At 43.0% G+C, this 18,527-nt stretch overlaps 1 protein-coding gene across 3 annotated transcripts in view; it reads right to left on the reverse strand.

The window, feature by feature from the left end:
* ZRANB3 (zinc finger RANBP2-type containing 3) overlaps window positions 1–18,527 on the reverse strand; it is a 1,006,798-nt gene that overhangs the window by 641,455 nt on the left and 346,816 nt on the right. The gene's annotated exons all lie outside the window — the stretch shown is intronic.

Below are 18,527 nucleotides of genomic sequence, written 5' to 3' on the forward strand. Positions count from 1 at the left end.
GAAAATGTTGGAAAAGGGATCTGGGAGGAAGTAGGGTATTGAGGGGAGGGCAGCTACACTACAGAAAATGGGGTTTTTATTTTTTTTATAACATAAAAGGGCAAATTTTGTAGTAAACCGAGTAATGGCAGCAGCTGCCAGTACCTAAGATGGAGGCCAATAGGTTGAGGGGGGAGATCAGGGAGAATCCTACACTTCAGATGAAATATAAAAAAAAAAATCTTTAAAAAAAAACACCTGGACTTCCGGTCGGGCGGAGCTAGCGGGTGGAAGCAGGGACACAGAGCTCCGTGTTTAGAAAGACCTAACTGCTGACATATATATTTGCCACCCACTCTCCCACGCAGATACCTTGCTGATCAACACCCCACGGACCAGCTGGCCACAGCGTGAAGGATCGCACCATCTCCTTCCCCCGGGGAGCCCAAATAAGATTGCAGCTCTGCCGCATAGGCGCCATTTTGAAAGTGCCGCTCCATCTCCATCTGAGTGTGCCTAACAAGAATACAAGCCAGTGTGCTCTAGGGTAACATACGGCAGTGAGCAAGGAAAAAGCCTGCCAATAAACGCAGCACCCTCTTCAAACACTGAACCACGCCAAGACTGAAAGGACATACGTCCAGAACCCTGAGGGCCGCACGGACGCCACATGGATCAGAAAAGACAAAATCCTAAAAACGGCTAAGTACCTTGCATTTGATTGCATTTATATATCCATGCCTAATTGTACCAAGTGACCACCTCCAAAAAAGCACAGACATCCAAACCCAGGCTACTGCACTAATACACAAGCAGTGCCTGCAGCAAGTTAATACTGATTGCATCTCTACATTCTTATACCTTAAAAACCCTGCAGAAATGCTATAAAGAGGGGAAAAGAACATAACAATGTAAGCACACCATACAAGTCTATACCCCCAAGAACAGCTAGAATACCTCTCCACCTAAAGTACAACACTCTCCACTAATGAAAGTGGACAAATATTTTCAAAGGCTATCCTCCTCACCGGTAAACAGCATGAGTCATAAACCCAGAGCTGCTGACAAGAAGACTCGCCATACAATAGAGGTGCAGGCCGAGATCACCCCTCAAATTGCATAACATGGTAAGCAGTCTGTAGACCAAAATCAACTTATATATACAAGAGTTGAAACAAACATATCGTGAAGTTGCGAAAAGAAAGTTCTTATAAACTCCTCCAATATTTTGTCAGTTAATACTGATAGCTGTTACACATGATATTGTTCACAAGAGTAGTAAATACAAGCAATCCCTTATGGTATAATAGTATGGGAGAAATGCTATGTAAATAGGAGTACCCCGGTTATTCAACAAGTTATTATTCACAATGTATCACAAAGTTGTGGAACATCCACCTTACCAGATCCACATCCTCATCAGTGTTCATTCACGTCTCACCAGGAGGTGGGCCAAAAGTAGCAGTAGCGTTCACTGGTGCGGACAGATGGAAGTGGGAAGATTTTAGATTAAAACGTCCATTTTATTGTCAAATTGTCCAAAATAAAAAACACTTAGGGCACAGCACACAAGCACTGGCAGCAGTGGTTGCTGCATGCGCACGCCCCCGCAGGACCCCCCCCCGCACGTACCCCGGTGCACATTGCACTTAAAGAAACCGGATGCCGGGTAGCGATGGGCCACCCACCTACCGCCCTGCTAAGCTCCCACCCACCAACGATCGGCACCATCGCTAACGGTGCAGAGAGGGCCACAGAGTGGCTCTCTGCATCGGATGCTTGAAAAACAGTATTGCAGGATGCCTCAATATCGAGGCATCACTGCAATACCCTGAGAGCTGCTGGAAGCGATCGCAATTGCTTCCAGCACTCAATTAGACCAAGGACGTACTAGGTACGTCCATTGTCACTAACTGACAGGTTTGTTTTTTTTCCTTGGTCGTTAAAGGATTAATCTTCAAAAAAACATTAAACAATCCTACAAAACATACTGTGACCTTAACTCCAAATCAGAATATGAATCGTTTCTTTTTACCAAGGAAGAGATGGATGCTTTCCTAAAATAATCAGCAGCTTCTTCCCTTCTTAAAGTGAATGTCAATTTTGATACTTAAGTGCCCGGTTTTTAAAAATTTTATTAAAAACAGGGGCACTTTAATTCATCAAAATTTACATTTCACTCCTGTTGTGAAAAAAAACTTACCTTTTAAACTTGACAGCCGATCCAGCTTCCTCCACCCGTCGCAAAGCCTCTTCCTGGATCTAAAATGAGGAATCCGGCTTCCTCCAATCACGGCGTTGAATCAGACACTGATTCCCCCGGGAGGGATGCCGTGATTGGAGGATGACCTAGCCATCATTTCTGACTTCAGAAATGGCTTGCGACGACCGGAGGAAGCTGGAGCTGCTGTCAAATTTAAAAGGTAAGGTTTTTTTTACAACATTAGTGAAATGTAAATTTTGATGAATTAAAGTGCCCCTGTTTTTAATCAAATTTTTAAAAGACGGGTACTTTAGCATCAAAATTTACATTCACTTTAAAAACAAAATTTATGCTTACCTGATAAATTTATTTCTCTTGTGGTGTATCCAGTCCACAGATTCATCCATTACTTGTGGGATATTCTCCTTCCCAACAGGAAGCTGCAAGAGGATCACCCACAGCAGAGCTGTCTATATAGCTCCTCCGCTAACTGCCACCTCCAGTCATTCGACCGAAAACAAGCAAGAGAAAGGAGAAACTATAGGGCGCAGTGGTGACTGTAGTTTAAAAATAAAAAACCCCTGCCTTAAAATGACAGGGCGGGCCGTGGACTGGATACACCACAAGAGAAATAAATTTATCAGGTAAGCATAAATATTGTTTTCTCTTGTAAGGTGTATCCAGTACACGGATTCATCCATTACTTGTGGGATACCAATACCAAAGCTATAGGACACGGATGAAGGGAGGGACAAGGCAGGGGCTTAAACGGAGGGCACCACTGCCTGTAAGACCTTTCTCCCAAAAATAGCCTCCGAAGAAGCAAAAGTATCAAATTTGTAGAATTTAGAAAAAGTATGAAGCGAAGACCAAGTTGCCGCCTTACAAATCTGTTCAACAGAAGCCTCATTTTTAAAAGCCCATGTGGAAGCCACCGCTCTAGTGGAATGAGCTGTAATTCTTTCAGGAGGCTGCTGGCCAGCAGTCTCATAAGCTAAGCGGATTATACTTCTTAACCAAAAGGAAAGAGAAGTTGCTGAAGCCTTTTGGCCTTTCCTCTGTCCAGAGTAGACAACAAACAATGCAGATGTTTGACGAAAATCTTTAGTAGCTTGTAAATAAAACTTTAAAGCACGAACCACGTCAAGATTGTGTAATAGACATTCCTTCTTTGAAGAAGGATTAGGACACAGTGACGGAACAACAATCTCCTGATTGATATTCTTATTAGATACCACCTTAGGAAGAAACCCAGGTTTGGTATGCAAAACTACCTTATCTGCATGGTAGATCAGATAAGGGGAATCACACTGCAAGGCAGATAACTCTGAAACTCTTCGAGCCGAAGAGATAGCTACCAAAAACAGAACTTTCCAAGATAAAAGCTTGATATCTATGGAATGCAGAGGTTCAAACGGAACCCCTTGAAGAACTTTAAGAACTAAATTTAAACTCCATGGCGGAGCAACAGGTTTAAACACAGGCTTGATTCTAACTAAAGCCTGACAAAACGCCATGAACGTCTGGAACATCCGCCAGACGCTTGTGCAAAAGAATAGACAGAGCAGAAATCTGTCCCTTTAAGGAACTAGTTGACAATCCCTTCTCCAATCCTTCTTGGAGAAAAGATAATATCCTGGGAATCCTGACTTTACTCTATGAGTAACCCTTGGATTCACACCAATGAAGATATTTACACCATATCTTATGATAGATTTTCCTGGTGACAGGCTTTCGAGCCTGAATTAAGGTATCAATGACCGATTCAGAGAAACCACGTCTTGATAAAATCAAGCGTTCAATCTCCAAGCAGTCAGACGCAGAGAAATTAGATTTGGATGGTTGAAAGGACCCTGAAGTAGAAGGTCCTGCCTCAGCGGCAGAGTCCATGGTGGAAGGGATGACATGTCCACCAGATCTGCATACCAAGTCCTGCGTGGCCACGCAGGTGCTATCAAAATCACCGAAGCTCTCTCCTGCTTGATCTTGGCAATCAGACTAGGGAGCAGAGGAAACGGTGGAAACACATAAGCCAGGTTGAAAGACCAAGGCGCTGCTAGAGCATCTATCAGCGCTGCCTTGGGATCCCTGGACCTGGATCCGTAACAAGGAAGCTTGGCGTTCTGACGAGACGCCATGAGATCCAGTTCTGGTTTGCCCCAAAGTTGAATCAACTGTGCAAACACCTCCGGATGGAGTTCCCACTCCCCCGGATGAAAAGTCTGTCCACTTAGAAAATCCGCCTCCCAGTTCTCTACTCCTGGGATATGGATAGCTGATAGATGGCAAGAGTGAACCTCTGCCCATAGAATTATCTTTGAAACCTCCAACATTGCTAGGGAACTCCTTGTTCCCCCTTGATGGTTGATGTAGGCTACAGTTGTGATGTTGTCCGACTGAAATCTGATGAACCTGACCGAAGCTAGCTGAGGCCAAGCCTGAAGAGCATTGAATATTGCTCTTAGTTCCAGAATGTTTATTGGAAGGAGTGTCTCCTCCGGAGTCCACAAGCCCTGAGCCTTCAGGGAGTTCCAGACTGCACCCTAGCCCAGAAGGCTGGCATCTGTCGTTACTATTGTCCAATCTGGCCTGCGGAAGGTCATACCCTTGGACAGATGGACCCGAGATAACCACCAGAGAAGAGAATCCCTGGTCTCTTGATCCAGATTTAGTAGAGGGGACAAATCTGTGTAATCCCCATTCCACTGACTGAGCATGCAGAGTTGCAGCGGTCTAAGATGTAGGCGGGCAAACGGCACTATGTCCATTGCCGCTACCATTAAGCCGATTACTTCCATACACTGAGCCACTGAAGGGCGAGAAGTAGAATAAAGAACACGGCAGGAATTTAGAAGTTTTGACAACCTGGCCTCTGTCAGGTAAATCTTCATTTCTACAGAATCTATCAGAGTTCCTAGGAAGGAAACTCTTGTGAGAGGGGATAGAGAACTTTTTTCTTCGTTCACTTTCCACCCATTTCAACCTCAGGAATGCCAGAACAATGTCTGTATGGGACCTGGCGATTTCAAAATTCGACGCCTGTATCAGAATGTTGTCTAGGTAAGGGGCTCCTGCTATACCCCGCGGCCTTAGGACCGCTAGGAGTGACCCCAGAACCTTCGTAAAGATTCTTGGTGCCGTAGCTAACCCAAAGGGAAGAGCCACAAACTGGTAATGCCCGTCTAGGAAGGCGAACCTGAGAAACCGATGATGATCTCTGTGTATCGGAATGTGCAGATAAGCATCCTTTAAGTCCACGGTAGTCATATATTGACCCTCCTGGATCATAGGTAGGATGGTTCGAATAGTCTCCATCTTGAAGGATGGGACCCTGAGAAATTTGTTTAGGATCTTGAGATCTAAGATTGGTCTGAAGGTTCCCTCTTTCTTGGGAACCACAAACAGATTTGAATAGAAGCCTTGCCCCTGTTCCTCCTTTGGAACTGGGTGGATCACTCCCATAATTAGGAGGTCTTGAACACAATGTAAGAATGCCTCTCTCTTTGTCTGGTTTGCAGATAATTGTGAGAGATGAAATCTTCCTTTTGGGGAAGAAGCTTTGAAGTCCAGAAGATATCCCTGGGACACAATTTCCAAAGCCCAGGGATCCTGGGCATCTCTTTCCCAAGCCTGGGCGAAGAGAGAAAGTCTGCCCCCTACTAGATCCATTACCGGATCGGGGGCTGATCTTTCATGCTGTCTTAGAGGCAGCAGCAGGTTTTTTGGCCTGCTTTCCTTTGTTCCAAGCCTGGTTAGGTCTCCAGACTGGCTTGGACTTGCAAAATTTCCCTCTTGTTTTGTATTAGAGGAAGTTGAAGCTGCGCCACTCTTAAAGTTTCGAAAGGCACGAAAATTAGGCTGTTTGGTCCTTAATTTGTAGGACCTATCCTGAGGAAGGGCGTGACCTTTTCCTCCAGTAATATCAGAAATGATCTCCTTCAGTCAAGGCCCGAATAGGGTCTGCCTCTTGAAGGGAATGTTGAGAAACTTAGACTTTGAAGTAACGTCAGCTGACCAGGATTTAAGCCATAGTGCCCTACGCGCCTGAATAGCAAAACCTGAGTTCTTAGCCGTTAGTTTGGTTAAATGAACAACGGCGTCAGAAACAAATTAATTGGCTAGCTTAAGAGCTTTAAGCTTGTAAAGGATATCATCCAATGGGGTTTCTACCTGTAGATCCTCTTCTAAAGACTCAAACCAGAAGGCCGCAGCAGCAGTGACAGGGGCAATGCATGCAAGGGGCGGGAGAATAAAACCTTGTTGAATAAAAATTTTCTTAAGGTAACCCTCTAATTTTTTGTCCAATGGATCTAGAAAAGCACTACTGTCCTCGACAGGGATAGTTGTACGCTTCGCTAGAGTAGAGACTGCTCCCTCCACCTTAGGGACCGTTTGCCACAAGTCCTGTGTAGCGGCATCTATGGGAAACATCTTTTTAAAAACAGGAGGGGGAGAGAACGGTACACCTGGTCTATCCCATTCCTTAGTAATAATTTCTGAAAACCTCTTAGGGATTGGAAAAACATCAGTGTAAACAGGCACTGCGTAGTATTTATCCAATTTACACAATTTCTCTGGGACTACAATGGCGTCACAGTCATCCAGAGTTGCTAAAACCTCCCTGAGCAACATGCGGAGGTGTTCAAGCTTAAATTTAAATGTAGACATATCAGAATCAGGTTGAAGTGTCTTCCCTGAGTCAGAAAAATCACCCACAGATAGAAGCTCTCCTTCTTCGGCTTCTGAACACTGTGAGGGTATATCAGACATAGCTACTAAAGCGTCAGAGAGCTCTGTATTTTTTCTAGCCCCAGAGCTGTCTCGCTTTCCTTGTAACCCTGGCAGTTTGGACAATACTTCTGTGAGAATATGATTCATAACTGCCGCCATGTCTTGTAAAGTATACGCAATGGGCGCGCTAGATGTACTTGGCGCCCCTTGAGCGGGAGTTATAGGCTCTGACACGTGGGGAGAGTTAGTCGGCATAACTTCCCCCTTGTCAATTTCCTCTGGTAATAAATCTTTTAAAGCCAGAATATGGTCTTTATAACTTATAGTAAGATCAGTGCATTTGGTACATATTCTAAGAGGGGGTTCCACAATGGCTTCTAAACATAATGAACAAGGAGTTTCCTCTATGTCAGACATGTTTAACAGACTAGTAATGATACCAGCAAGCTTTGAAAACACTTTAATTAATGTGAAAAAGCAGAATATAAAAAACGGTACTGTGCCTTTAAGGGAAAAAACAAAAACTGCAAAACAGTGAAAAAAGTAGTTAACTCTATGAAATGTTTACAGTGTATATAATAGACTAAAATAGCATTGCACCCACTTGCAAATGGATGATTAACCCCTCAGGTTCAAAAACTAAGCAAAAAAACGGTAAAAAACGTTATAACAGTTACAAGCAAACTGCCACAGCTCTACTGTGGCTCCTACCTTCCCATAAAACGACTTTTGTAGGCACAAAAACCCTTTACAGAGGTCCAATATGTCAGAGGACTCCTTCAGGGAAGCTGGATGTCTCAGAATGTAAAAAACAACTGCGCAATTAGAGCGTGAAAATAGGCCCCTCCCACCATGCACTCAAAGTCAGAGGGGTTAAAAAACTATTCCTAGGAGTAAAATAACAGCCATGTGGAAAACTAGGCCCCAAATAAAGATTTATCATCTCAGTAAAAAACGTTCCTTATATATACAGGTAGCCCTCAGTTTACTCCAGGGTTAGGTTCCAGAAGGAATGGTTGTAAATCGAAACCGTTGTAAATTGAAACCCAGTTTATAATGTAAGTCAATGGGAAGTGAGGGAGATAGGTTCCAGGCCCCTCTCAAAATTGTCATAACACCTAATACATTTATTTTTAAAGCTTTGAAATAAAGACTTTAAATGCTCAACAGAATTATAAACCTAATAAAATAATCACACAACACAGAATATATAATTAAACTAAGTTAAATGAACAAAAACATTTGCTAAACAGCATTATAAACCTAATAAAATAATCACACAACACAGACTTTACTTGCATTTTTCTGCAAACAGTTCTTTCTATGCATTCCAATCTGGACTGATTTATAGACAGGAAGATCTTGTTCCTTTGAAATCTGCTCGATAGCTCAGGTCTGGTTAAACTGATTCATTTCAGCTTGCTTGGCTTTGCTGCAACACAAGCGGACAGCTCCACCTACTGGCTATTTTAATAAATGCACTGCTTATCAATGCTTTTCAATAGCAGTCACATGACTGGAAAAAAAAGTTTGTTATTCTGAAACGGTGTAAAATGAACCGTTGTAAAATGAGGGCCACCTGTATAACGTTTTATAAGCTAAGCCATAATAGAAAGTAATATGAAAATTACCCTTTACTGCAAGCATGATGCCAGTCGTTATTAAATCACTGCAATCAGGCTTACCTTAACTATATCAGGCACTGTCAGCATTTTCTAGTTCTTATCATCCTCTAGAAAAAAATATACTGAACATACCTCAGGGCAGTTAATTCTGCAGGCCGTTCTCCCAACTGAAGTTTCCCCATACTCTTCAGTTATGTGTGAGAACAGCAGTGGACCTTAGTTACAACCTGCTAAGATCATCAAAAACCTCAGGCAAATTCTTCTTCTAATTTCTGCATGAGGTAAAAAAACAGTACAACGCCGGCACCGTTTAAAAATAACAAACTTTTGATTGAAGATAAACTACACTAATTCACCACATCTCTCTAGCTACTTCCCTTGTCGAGAGCTGCAAGAGAATGACTGGAGGTGGCAGTTAGGGGAGGAGCTATATAGACAGCTCTGCTGTGGGTGATCCTCTTGCAGCTTCCTGTTGGGAAGGAGAATATCCCACAAGTAATGGATAAATCCGTGGACTGGATACACCTTACAAGAGAAATAGCAGGTAAATATCATAGATTCGGAAACAGATCAGGTAGATTACTAGCCTCATTAGTAAATAAACGCAGTACATGAAAAGAAGTAGCAGCCCTAAGATATAAAGGCAAAACATATAGAACTCCCAAAGATATAGTGCAATGCTTTGCAGATTATTTTAAACAGCTTTACACCAAGCAACCAACAGCGACACCCGAAACATTGAATACCTTCTGGCAATCTATTGCGCTGCCGCAACTCACTAGTTAACACTTAGACTCCTTGAATGCACCTATATCCACAGGAGAGCTACAATACAGCATTAAGTCTCTAGCAATAGAATCTTAAAGCCCCAAATAACCCCAGTTCTGACTAACCTTTACAACAGTCTCCTTCAGGAAGAGAATTCCCCCTCCATTGCATTCTCTACAGTGCATATAACCCTAATTCCCAAACCTGGCAGGGATCATCTACTCATGGAGTCCTATTATCCTATCTCTATCCTTAACACAGACTATAAATTATTCACCAAAATTTTAGCCAACCGTCTAAAAATTATTTTACCCACCTGATTACACCCCGACCAAAAGGGCTTCGTATTCCAATGTACGTCTGTGACCAATCTAAGACATGTATTGCACATTATTAACCACTATTGGGAGAGAGCTAGGACAGGCTCGAAGGATGCCCTCACAGAAGCGTTTCTCTTAACCCTTGACCCGGAGAAGGCCTTCGATCGGGTTAAATGGCCTTATCTTTTCGATATGCTTGGCCGATTTAATTTTAAGGGTCCCTTTGTCCATGCGCTTCACAAAATTTACGCAACTCCCCTAGCTCGTATATCAGTTAACTGCCTCTTTTCTCCAGATTTTACCCTAGAAAGGGGCACCAGACAGGGATGCCCCCTATCACCCATAATCTTCGACCTGGCATTAGAACCATTAGCTGTCAAGCTTAGGCAGATCTTCCCAGGAGTGTCAATTAGAGGAAATGTCCACAAACTTGCATTATATGCGGATGACATGCTCTTATTTGTTGACGACCCCCAGACCCATATACCTGTAATTCTAGATACCCTAGACCTATTTAGTCAATTTTCAGGTTATAAATTTAACAAAACAAAACCAGAAATACTGTGGCTCCACCGACACTCCCCTAATACTGTCTCCTATCCCTTTGTGGAAGTATCCAACTCTCTCTCATACCTAGGCATTGGCCTACACAAAAACCCTTATAAGTTATATGAGTTAAACATTACAAGACAATGCAAATTGTTACATTCTCAGCTGTCCAACTGGAAAAAAACTCCCCCTGACCCTAACAGGCCGTATAAATCTGCCCAAAAAGGATTTGAGAGATCTAGAGAAAGCTATTGGACAGTTTTTTGTGGCAAGGAAAGAAACCCAGAATAGCCGCATGTAAACTTTATCTCTCTTATGCTAACAGAGGCTTAAGCCTACCAAACAAACTCTACAACTGGGCCACATTGTTAAGTCTTGTAACGGACTGGCAACTTAAAACAGCACAATTTTATGACCCAACCTTGTAAGAAGCAGTAGTATCACCCTGTACACTGTCCTATTTCCCATATTGTCCTAGAAATGAATTACCCCCACAGGTTCCTAACAACATATTATATCGAGATCCACTCAAGGTCTGGTCTCAGGCTCATAACCTATTAAAGTTTCCCCAATCCTCCTCTAAGTTCATTCCCCTTAGAGGTAATAAAGACTTCTCTGAAGGTGACGAACATGCACCTTTCCGTATCTGGTGGGAGAGGGGGTTGCAAAGGGTGGGAGACGTACTGGATCCTCTGTTGCACACCGTCAGGTCATTCCAAGAACTGTAAGATAAATGCAATCTCCCCAATAATCACTTCTACGCATATTTACAACTTCGTCATTATATAAGAGAATTAGAAATAAATCACCCAAACTTTTGGAATAACGCTCCATTTACTATATCACGTATGGCTTTTAGCCTGGGTCGGTTTTCATTATCTGATTTTTGCCAAGAACTTCTTAGAGCGTACACTACAGATACACTATCTGACCTTTTACAGAAATTACACCTAGACACAAGCAGCGACATTACAGTCCAAGTCCTAAAAAAACAGCCTTACCAGAGCTAAGACGGCTACACTCTTATTGGCACTGAGAAGCACAAGTCAGATTGATTAATCAGGATTATATCACGCCTAGCAGACGGATAAAGTGGAACCCAACTTCATTAAACCATTGTATTACATGTCAATACTATAACCCCTCTCTGTCTCACTATTTCTATGAATGCCCTATGGTTAAAAAAAATTTGGGGTCATCTGCAGTACTGGCTTAGAATAACCTTAAAGGTGAAGGTTCAATATGATATCACCAACATTTATTTTTTCATTGGATCAACATCAAGAATAAGCTTCTGCCCTTGATAACTCTATTTACCCTAATCACTAGACAATGTATCCTAAATTTACGGTGCTCCAAAGCGCCTCCAACTTTTACTCAATTTAATTGTCTACTTTACAGACATCTATTGGTCGAACAACATGACGTCATGCTAGACACCAAACACAGACTGCACACTTTCCTTACAAAATGAAAACCTTTCCTAGAGACCCTTTCTCCTGAAAAACAGAGACAGATACTTAAACCCTTTACACACCATGAAGTAATGATGTCAGCTGTACTTAGGAGAGAATGGACAGTCCTGTATGAGACCCCTGACTCCCTTAACATGAATCACTACCCAATACTTATTGAGTCCCTTTTATAGACCATAGCCACAAGACCTTTCATACCTAGGATGTAATGTTACTCAACTAATATCCATATTGTTACTGTTGATTAGTTTAAGGTTGAATTTGTATATTTTGTTTATATTGTTTATAAAAAGTTAAATTTTGAGATCCTTTACAGGTATTCCACAATAACGCATTCCTCTTTAGAATATTATTCATCTGGACTTTTGTAAGAAACCTACCTTATACTGACAAAAGATTGTATTTGCTGTATCAAGACCACCTGTCTATTGTGTTCAAATGTACTGTCAACTGACAATTTTCTCTTTTACTATACTGTTCATTCGTGGTGCCTGTACTGTTTTTTCTCAATAAAAAAAACAGAATTTATGTTTACCTGATAAATTACTTTCTCCAACGGTGTGTCCGGTCCACGGCGTCATCCTTACTTGTGGGATATTCTCTTCCCCAACAGGAAATGGCAAAGAGCCCAGCAAAGCTGGTCACATGATCCCTCCTAGGCTCCGCCTACCCCAGTCATTCGACCGACGTTAAGGAGGAATATTTGCATAGGAGAAACCATATGTTACCGTGGTGACTGTAGTTAAAGAAAATAAATTATCAGACCTGATTAAAAAAACCAGGGCGGGCCGTGGACCGGACACACCGTTGGAGAAATTAATTTATCTGGTAAACATAAATTCTGTTTTCTCCAACATAGGTGTGTCCGGTCCACGGCGTCATCCTTACTTGTGGGAACCAATACCAAAGCTTTAGGACACGGATGAAGGGAGGGAGCAAATCAGGTCACCTAAATGGAAGGCACCACGGCTTGCAAAACCTTTCTCCCAAAAATAGCCTCAGAAGAAGCAAAAGTATCAAATTTGTAAAATTTGGTAAAAGTGTGCAGTGAAGACCAAGTCGCTGCCTTACATATCTGATCAACAGAAGCCTCGTTCTTGAAGGCCCATGTGGAAGCCACAGCCCTAGTGGAGTGAGCTGTGATTCTTTCAGGAGGCTGCCGTCCGGCAGTCTCATAAGCCAATCGGATAATGCTTTTAATCCAGAAGGAGAGAGAGGTAGAAGTTGCTTTTTGACCTCTCCGTTTACCAGAATAAACAAACAAAGACAAAGTTTGTCTGAAATCCTTAGTAGCTGCTAAGTAAAATTTGAGAGCACGAACTACATCCAAGTTGTGCAACAAACGTTCCTTCTTTGAAACTGGATTAGGACACAAAGAAGGCACAACTGTCTCCTGGTTAATGTTTTTGTTAGAAACAACTTTTGGAAGAAAACCAGGTTTAGTACGCAAAACCACCTTATCTGCATGGAACACCAGATAAGGAGAAGAACACTGCAGAGCAGATAATTCTGAAACTCTTCTAGCAGAAGAAATTGCAACCAAAAACAAAACTTTCCAAGATAATAACTTAATATCAACGGAATGTAAGGGTTCAAACGGAACCCCCTGAAGAACTGAAAGAACTAGGTTGAGACTCCAAGGAGGAGTCAAAATTTTGTAAACAGGCTTGATTCTAACCAGAGCCTGAACAAAGGCTAGAACATCTGGCACAGCTGCCAGCTTTTTGTGAAGTAACACAGACAAGGCAGAAATCTGTCCCATCAAGGAACTTGCAGATAATCCTTTTTCCAATCCTTCTCGAAGGAAGGATAGACTCTTAGGAATCTTAACCTTGTCCCAAGGGAATCCTGCAGATTCACACCAACAGATATACCAAATTATGTGGTAATTTTTCTGGTTACAGGCTTTCAGGCCTGAACAAGAGTATTAATAACAGAATCTGAGAACCCTCGCTTTGATAAGATCAAGCGTTCAATCTCCAAGCAGTCAGCTGGAGTGGGTCGAACGGACCTAGAACAAGAAGGTCTCTCAAAGGTAGCTTCCATGGTGGAGCCGATGACATATTCACCAGATCTGCATACCAAGTCCTGCGTGGCCACGCAGGAGCTATCAAAATCACCGACGCCCTCTCCTGATGGATCCTGGCTACCAGCCTGGGGATGAGAGGAAACGGCGGGAACACATAAGCTAGTTTGAAGGTCCAAGGTGCTACTAGTGCATCCACTAGAGCCGCCTTGGGATCCCTGGATCTGTACCCGTAGTAAGGAACTCTGAAGTTCTGACGAGAGGCCATCAGATCCATGTCTGGAATGCCCCACGGTTGAGTGACTTGGGCAAAGATTTCCGGATGGAGTTCCCACTCCCCCGGATGCAATGTCTGACGACTCAGAAAATCCGCTTCCCAATTTTCCACTCCTGGGATGTGGATAGCAGACAGGTGGCAGGAGTGAGACTCCGCCCATAGAATGATTTTGGTCACTTCTTCCATCGCTAGGGAACTCCTTGTTCCCCCCTGATGGTTGATGTATGAACTTGGCCCTCTCTAGCTGAGGCCAAGCTTTGAGAGCATTGAATATCGCTCTCAGTTCCAGAATATTTATCGGTAGAAGAGATTCTACCCGAGACCAAAGACCCTGAGCTTTCAGGGATCCCCAGACCGCGCCCCAGCCCATCAGACTGGCGTCGGTCGTGACAATGACCCACTCTGGTCTGCGGAAGGTCATCCCTTGTGACAGGTTGTCCAGGGACAGCCACCAACGGAATGAGTCTCTGGTCCTCTGATTTACTTGTATCTTCGGAGACAAGTCTGAATAGTCCCCATTCCACTGACTGAGCATGAACAGTTGTAATGGTCTTAGATGAATGCGCACAAAAGGAACTATGTCCATTGCCGCTACCATCAAACCTATCACTTCCATGCACTGCGCTATGGAAGGAAGAGGAACGGAATGAAGTATCCGACAAGAGTCTAGAAGTTTTGTTTTTCTGGCTTCTGTCAGAAAAATCCTTATTTCTAAGGAGTCTATTATAGTTCCCAAGAAGGGAACCCTCGTTGACGGAGATAGAGAACTCTTTTCCACGTTCACTTTCCATCCGTGAGATCTGAGAAAGGCCAGGACAATGTCCGTGTGAGCCTTTACTTGAGGAAGGGACGACGCTCGAATCAGAATGTCGTCCAAGTATGGTACTACAGCAATGCCCCTTGGTCTTAGCACCGCCAGAAGGGACCCTAGTACCTATGAGAAAATCCTAGGAGCAGTGGCTAATCCGAAAGAAAATGCCACGAACTGGAAATGCTTGTCCAGGAATGCAAACCTTAGGAACCGATGATGTTCCTTGTGGATAGGAATATGTAGATACGCATCCTTGAAATCCACCTTGGTCATGAATTGACCTTCCTGGATGGAAGGAAGAAGTGTTCGAATGGTTTCCATCTTGAACGATGGAACCTTGAGAAACTTGTTCAAGATCTTGAGATCTAAGATTGGTCTGAACGTTCCCTCTTTTTTGGGAACTATGAACAGATTGGAGTAGAACCCCATCCCTTGTTCTCCTAATGGAACAGGATGAATCACTCCCATTTTTAGCAGGTCTTCTACCCAATGTAAGAATGCCTGTCTTCTTATGTGGTCTGAAGACAACTGAGACCTGTGGAACCTCCCCCTTGGAGGAAGCCCCTTGAACTCCAGAGAATAACCTTGGGAGACTATTTCTAGCGCCCAAGGATCCAGAACATCTCTTTCCCAAGCCTGAGCGAAGAGAGAGAGTCTGCCCCCCACCAGATCCGGTCCCGGATCGGGGGCCCGCATTTCATGCTGTCTTGGTAGCAGTGGCAGGTTTCCTGGCCTGCTTTCCTTTGCTCCAGCCTTGCATAGGTCTCCAGGCTGGATTGGCTTGAGAAGTATTACCTTCCTGCTTAGAGGACGTAGCCCTTGGGGCTGATCCGTTTCTGCGAAAGGGACGAAACTTAGGTTTATTTTTGGTCTTGAAAAGACCTATCCTGAGGAAGGGCGTGGCCCTTGCCCCCAGTGATATCAGAGATAATCTCTTTCAAGTCAGGGCCAAAGAGTGTTTTCCCCTTGAAAGGAATGTCAAGCAATTTGTTCTTGGAAGACGCATCCGCTGCCCAAGATTTTAACCAAAGCGCTCTGCGCCACAATAGCAAACCCAGAATTTTTTCGCCGCTAACCTAGCCAATTGCAAGGTGGCGTCTAGGGTGAAAGAATTAGCCAATTTAAGAGCACGAATTCTGTCCATAATCTCCTCATAAGAAGAAGAATTACTAATAATCGCCTTTCCTAGCTCATCAAACTAGAAACACGCGGCTGCAGTGACAGGGACAATGCATGCAATTGGTTGTAGAAGGGAACCTTGCTGAACAAACATCTTTAGCAGACCTTCTAATTTTTTATCCATAGGATCTTGGAAAGCACAACTATCTTCTATGGGTATAGTGGCGCGCTTGTGTAGAGTAGAAACCGCCCCCTCGACCTTGGGGACTGTCTGCCATCAGTCCTTTCTGGGGTCGACTATAGGAAAACAATTTTATAAATATGGGGGGAGGTACTAAAGGTATACCGGGCCTGTCCCATTCTTTACTAACAATGTACGCCACCCGCTTGGATATAGGAAAAGCTTCGGGGGGCCCCGGGGCCTCTAAGAACTTTTCCATTTTACATAGTGGTTCTGGAATGACCAGATAATCACAATCATCCAAATTGGATAACACCTCCTTAAGCAGAGCGCGGAGATGTTCCAACTTAAATTTAAAAGTAATCACATCAGGTTCAGCTTGTTGAGAAATGTTTCCTGAATCTGAAATTTCTCCCTCAGACAAAACCTCCCTGGCCCCCTCAGACTGGTGTAGGGGCCCTTCAGAAACCATATCATCAGCGTTCTCATGCTCTACAGAATTTTCTAAAACAGAGCAGTCGCGCTTTCGCTGATAAGTGGGCATATTGGCTAAAATGTTTTTGATAGAATTATCCATTACAGCCGTTAAATGTTGCATAGTAAGGAGTATTGGCGCACTAGATGTACTAGGGGCCTCCTGTATGGGCAAGACTGGTGTAGACGAAGGAGGGGATGATGCAGTACCATGCTTACTCCCCTCACTTGAGGAATCATCTTGGGCATCATTTTTACTAAAAATTTTTATGACATAAAATACATATAGTTAAATGAGAAGGAACCTTGGTTTCCCCACAGTCAGAACACAATCTATCTGGTAGTTCAGACATGTTAAACAGGCATAAACTTGATAACAAAGCACAAAAAACGTTTTAAAATAAAACCGTTACTGTCACTTTAAATTTTAAACTAAACACACTTTATTATTGCAATTGCGAAAAAGTATGAAGGAATTGTTCAAAATTCACCAAAATTTCACCACAGTGTCTTAAAGCCTTAAAAGTATTGCACACCAAATTTGGAAGCTTTAACCCTTAAAATAACGGAACCGGAGCCGTTTTTATATTTAACCCCTTTACAGTCCCTGGAATCTGCTTTGCTGAGACCCAACCAAGCCCAAAGGGGAATACGATACCAAATGATGCCTTCAGAAAGACTTTTCTATGTATCAGAGCTCCACACACATGCAGCTGCATGCCATGCTGTCCTCAAAAACAAGTGCGCCATACCGGCGCGAAAATGAGCCTCTGACTATGATTAGGGAAAGCCCCTAAAGAATAAGGTGTCTAAAACAGTGCCTGCCGATATAATCATATCAAAATACCCAGAATAAATGATTCCTCAAGGCTAAATATGTGTTAATAATGAATCGATTTAGCCCAGAAAAAGTCTACAGTCTTAATAAGCCCTTGTGAAGCCCTTATTTACTATCTTAATAAACATGGCTTACCGGATCCCATAGGGAAAATGACAGCTTCCAGCATTACATCGTCTTGTTAGAATGTGTCATACCTCAAGCAGTAAGAGACTGCACACTGTTCCCCCAACTGAAGTTAATTGCTCTCAACAGTCCTGTGTGGAACAGCCATGGATTTTAGTTACGGTGCTAAAATCATTTTCCTCATACAAACAGAAATCTTCATCTCTTTTCTGTTTCTGAGTAAATAGTACATACCAGCACTATTTTAAAATAACAAACTCTTGATTGAATAATAAAAACTACAGTTAAACACTAAAAAACTCTAAGCCATCTCCGTGGAGATGTTGCCTGTACAACGGCAAAGAGAATGACTGGGGTAGGCGGAGCCTAGGAGGGATCATGTGACCAGCTTTGCTGGGCTCTTTGCCATTTCCTGTTGGGGAAGAGAATATCCCACAAGTAAGGATGACGCCGTGGACCGGACACACCTATGTTGGAGAAAGAAGAATTTTATTTTAAAAAAAAAGAGTTTTATTTTTATACTGGCAGACTTTCTGCAAGTACTTAAGGTGGCGGTGACAATTGTGAGGTGGGGGAGGGAAGAGAGCTGTTTAAGGGGGGTCAGGGAGGGATCAGGGGTGGGATGTGTCAGGTGGGAGGCTGATCTCTACACTAAAGCTAAAATTAACCCTACAAGCTACCTAACTAACCCCTTACCAGCTGGGCATAATACAAGTGTGGTGCGCAATGGCATTTAGCGGCCTTGAAATTACCAAAAAGCAATGCCAAAGCCATACAGGTGGCCCTTGGTTTACGCTGGTTCAATTTGCACCGTTTCAGAATAACAACCTTTTTTTTTCAGTCTTGTGACTGCTATTGAAAAGCTTTGGAAAGCAAAGTGCTCTCATTAAAATAGCCAGTAGGTGGAGCTGTCCGATTGTTTTGCAGCAAAGATATGCAATTTAACCTCTTAAGGACATATGACGGAAATTTTCCGTCATAAAACAATTGAACAAACTAAAAGCTGTGTCCTTAAAGGGTTAACA

The sequence above is a fragment of the Bombina bombina genome, chromosome 1 (genome assembly GCF_027579735.1).
Source record: "Bombina bombina isolate aBomBom1 chromosome 1, aBomBom1.pri, whole genome shotgun sequence".
Lineage (NCBI taxonomy): Eukaryota > Metazoa > Chordata > Amphibia > Anura > Bombinatoridae > Bombina > Bombina bombina.